Genomic DNA, 4,923 nt, shown 5'->3' on the forward strand with positions numbered 1-4,923 from the left:
TCATATGCTTGTTTGTATCCAGAATAGCTCATTTTCCTCTAATTTCCTCCAAACTGTCCTAAAACCTGTAAAGACTCGATAAAGAACCAAAAGACTCCAAAAACACACTTTGACTCAATAAAAAGTATAAAATAAGAGAGAAAAGAAGGACTCAAAACTGAGAAAAACACCATATATCAAAAATATTGAAGACAAGATTCTTAAGTTCCAAGGGGAAGAAGATCCAACGGTAATAACGAGTTCAGATCATCACGACGGAATTGAAATTACCGAAGCAGGCGTAACCTCCAGAAAGTTCTCCTTATTGCTAATGATGTAAACAACATCGAACATGGGAAATGTGGAAACTTATGGAACCATCAGGAGATAGAGGTCAAGAGGAGTGGGAAGCTGCTGCAGACATAATGGAAGGGAACAAAGCATCGACATAATAGCAGTATAAAGAGTCACCTCTAATATAGTGTGAAGCTTGCAAACACTAGTAGTCAGCATAAATTGTATAGGTTATTGTTTCTATTAGTAGATCACTGTGAAATACTAAAACAGAGGATTTTAGATACTTGTCATGCATTATGCAAAATATAAATAAAGTAAACATGTATGAAAACTTCATTAGTCATCACACTTTTTAGCAAGAAAGGAGTAAAAAAAGTGTATATTTCGAAATAGACAAAGATTTGTTGAATTAGGATATAACAACTAACACATTAGACTCTTACAACAAGAGATGTTCCTAAACAAATACATAAAGTTTTTGCAAATTAATACGTGTTATGATCATTCTTCAACTAAAATACTTGAAGTAACGCTGAGAAATCCTGATTGAGATTTGATGCAAAGACTAGGATCTTAGAGAGTATTTTCTGCTGGGGGGTCGGCTCAGACCCCCCAGGTGAAGCTTGGCCCATATCCTATTTCCAAGTCCAATAGCAAATATAGAGAAGAAGATAAGATTTTAGGAAGTTGACCAAAGGTATTTTGGTCATTTCGGCAGATGAACCGCCACAGTACTCTATAAATACAGGCGTACAACATTCGACTCAGGAGGGAGAGATATTACCTAAAAAAGCAAAAAAAAAATCGTTGAAATTCGTGATCAGGAACTCACTAAGCTCGCTAGAAAAGAGAGTGATCGGCTTGTTGAGTGGAATGAAAAGGACGAACCGCTCGAGGTCGTCCTATTTTAGCTAAGTTCGGCTTCGGCTCTTAATTCGACTTGTTAATTCGTGTAATATTCGTGAACCAAAAATTTGGAATTTGGTATGGGTGTTGACCGAAACCAATATGGGTGTTGATCGACACCATAAGTCACCGGATGGTATGGTTTAATTTTTAGAATTCTCGGTTTGAGCTGCTTCATTCTTAGGGATCATATATAAGCGAGAGGTCGGCGTTTTGTGGGGGAATAACCTAGTTTTCGCCTCCCTTAACGATATAGCGATTTCTAAAAGCGCTTGAGAGTTTTAAAATCCTTTTCCTTGTAGTTTTATGCGTGTTTTGTGAGATATGTCCATGGGAGTAGATATTTGAGGCAATAAGCGTGTTAGAAGCTTATAGTGGTGTGTTTCGTCGTTTGTTTGGTCAGAATCTTTAGTTAGAAAGGTGAACGCATGACCATAGCTGATCAAAGCTTGAGAATTCTCTGTTTCTTTGTTCTATGGGTGTTGTTGATTGATTCCTTACTTGTTTGTGGTTGATTCGTGGTTCCTATGACCTATTGTGACTTCTAGGTGAGCCTTGGCCAGATGGGAGGTGGTGGAAAGCGGAGATCAAACCTTCAGCTTCGAGAAGAACGTGGCTGCGGGGTCGGTGTCGATCGACACCAGGTGGGTGTCGGTCGACACCAAGGTGGAGACAGCGCAAGGACTTGGGCAGTGTTGGTCGATACCAGGTGGAGTTATCGGTCAACACTGCTAGGGTTAGGTGCGGTATCGGTCGACACCAGGTGGCTAGTGTCGATCGACACTAGGAGGGTGTCGGTCGACTCCAACCCTTTTAGCAGACGGTTGACACTTGCTTTTCGTGGTTTCATTGTGTTTTTTGTTGTTTGTTTAACATTAGATTCTCAATTGCTTGTGGGAGGATTGCCTAACTGAGTATTTGTGATAATACTCATGAGTCTCAATTGTTATTTGTGATGCAGGAAAAGGCAAGGTGTGATCGTGGAATCAAGGCAATAGAGAGGAAGATGTTCTAGTGGCTCGTTTGATTGTTTTCTAGCTTCTGTTAGGTTGATAGAGATGAGTCGTTAGAATGTTGCCTATGTTGCTGGTTATTTGATTCATGTTGTTTGTTTCAGAATTATTGGTTTTAGGATTTGTGAACATGTTGATATTGGTTAATTATTCTATCGAGGTATTTATTAGATTATCTTGGAATATTTCTGGTTAATGTTATTATTGTATTTCCGCTGTTGTGTTTATTTGGGATAGAATGTTAGTGAGTATGGGATCACTAGTTATTTATTATATTAAAAATGGATCGGGTCGTTTCAATTCGTTTTGTAACCTGGTCTTCGACTAAGCCACGGTCCGTTGTTATTAAAATAGATTCTTCAATATTATCCCCCCCCCCCCGAACAACTATCTTTAACTGTAACGGATTTGGACATCAACATTGTCTCCATGGCTATACACAAATAGCGAGAACTGCCTAGGGTTCAAAGATTGATGAGTATTGAGAGAGGAGGATGATGATGATGCTAAAATCTGATGATCCAATTTCTGCGACTCAAGAATTCAAAGCCTTTCTTGGAATTTAGAAAGATTGAGTTCCAAGGACTGAATCAATTGGGGGATTTGGTCGGGAGAGTAGTGATCAGGGATTGGATACTTTAATACATCCACCTTCTTCTTCTTCAGAATCGTCTTCCTCCTCTTGTTCAAACCCTTGTTGTTCAGAAACCCATGAAGATCAACTCTTTTCTTGCGTCTCAAGGTCTCTCTTAATTGACTATACCTCAGAGCCATGTCTCTCACTTTCTCCTGAGGCCATGTCTTAAGTTCTCTGCGGTCTGTAATGGATGACGCAGACCTCAATTTGATAGAGAATGGAAAGCTGTTCAGCTTTCTTAAAGATGGTGTCAAGTCAGTTGCTCAAACTTGTGGAAAGGGAGTGAGTAAGAAGAAGAAGAAGACAAAGAGGAAGAGGAAGAAGCTAAAGATGGCATGGCCATTCTCTTGTTGATCTCGGAGACGAACTTTGGGCTTTGTGAAAAAAAAAAAAAAAAAAATGAAAGTAAGTGAGATAGAAACTATGTGAAATATTTATAAAAGTTAGGGGTCACACTAGCTAGGGTTAGATATATGATCTGATTTCATTATTTCCCTCCTGCTCATGTGTGCGCTTTTTAGATCTAATTTCCGTATCCTAGACAAATACGTTTTAGATTCGGTTTCCATATTTTCTTTTGATTTTGCGTAATTAGCCGTTAAGAGGTTATAAAAGCGGAAAGATTTCCTAATTCCTATATCTGTTCTATTATGATGTTGATCTTGTAAAGATCTTTTAATTAATAATCAAATGATCTAGCAAATTTTTTTACAACAAGAATGTAGCCTAAAGCACACAAACTATCAAAGAATACTTGTAAGGAAACATACTTTCTCAACAGTCAGGGAAGGAGACAACAAACCTCAAGAGGGTAGATGGGTATGAACAGTAACACAGTCGTGAGACTAAGCAAAAAGGAACACTAATCTAAATATGTCAACTTGGTGAAATGACTTAGCTGGTCTGGCAATGACATCAGGTTCTTGCAATTGTCAAGGCAAAGTTCAAGGAAACAGTACTTACTCGGATCTTGAGTTGCATTAGAGGGTTTCACCAATGATCTGAGGTTCCTACTGTAGGAAAAAGTGAGTGACTGCATCTGAGTTAGCTTTGTCAATTCGTTGAGTTCGCTGCAGTTTCGCAGCGAGTGGTTGAAAGTCTATTCATATGTGCTTATGCATACACAAATCTGAAGCTATAAACTTCCCAATGCGTATATGCTTAGGATAAAAACCAAAGGGAGAGTTTGTTAATTGGTACAAACATATATTAATATTTAGTTCCTTCATCATCAGAGTATTATGCTTAGGATAACAAGAAGAAGAAAGATAAAGCTTAACCTCAGTCGCTAGTGAGAGGTCAGAAAGAGATTCGTCGAGTGAATCCTCTCTGCCAACACGAACTAAAAATCTTTTCAAGAGCAAACTGTTCTTGTAATGTTTTTGGGTAGAAGCTAAGAAAGGATAAGGAAGTTTTCTGGAAATGTAAGGTTGTAGTCACTCTTCCAAAATTCCATGCTCCTAAGTTCCAGGAATGTGTAAGGCATTGTTCAAGACAATGGTTGTTCAACTATTAGTAGTAACTTAAAATCCTATAATGATGAATCAAAAAAAATTTGGTTTTACAGGACTAAAAAATGTGAATTAGAATTTAAAAAAAAAACAGATTGAATTTTTGTACCAAACAGATTGAACAACCAAATTCAATTTTGGGTACTACACAACATGCGCCATCAGAACATTCACAGAAATTTAAAAGCCTGTAATGTTTCAATCATCCAATTCAATAATTGCCTAAAAACAAATCAAAATGTTACTAATCTCCGATTCATTTACATGCATAGAACATAAACTAAGGGTTCGAAGCTCCCAGGAAACTATTAAGAAAGAAAGGAGAGAAATTTGAGGAAAGTGTCATTTAATACATTAACTTTCAAATTTAGGCCATAAAACTCATGAACTTTGGTGAAGTGACCTTAGTACAGTGGCAGGAGGTAAATCTATTTGTAGAAGGCACCATCACGCCCGGATCGAGTCCCGGTTCCTACGAATGTAGGAATTTGGCTAATAGGCCGGCCAATTCTGGCCCGATGGTTGACAAAAAAAAAAAAAAAAAAAAAAAAAAAAAAAAAAAAAAAAAAAAAAAAAAAAA

General features: G+C 37.7%; 1 pseudogene; it reads right to left on the bottom strand.

Moving 5' to 3' along the window:
- On the bottom strand, positions 789 to 3,175 carry LOC104704435 (annotated as a pseudogene).

Source organism: Camelina sativa, chromosome 7 (assembly GCF_000633955.1).
Source record: "Camelina sativa cultivar DH55 chromosome 7, Cs, whole genome shotgun sequence".
NCBI lineage: Eukaryota > Viridiplantae > Streptophyta > Magnoliopsida > Brassicales > Brassicaceae > Camelina > Camelina sativa.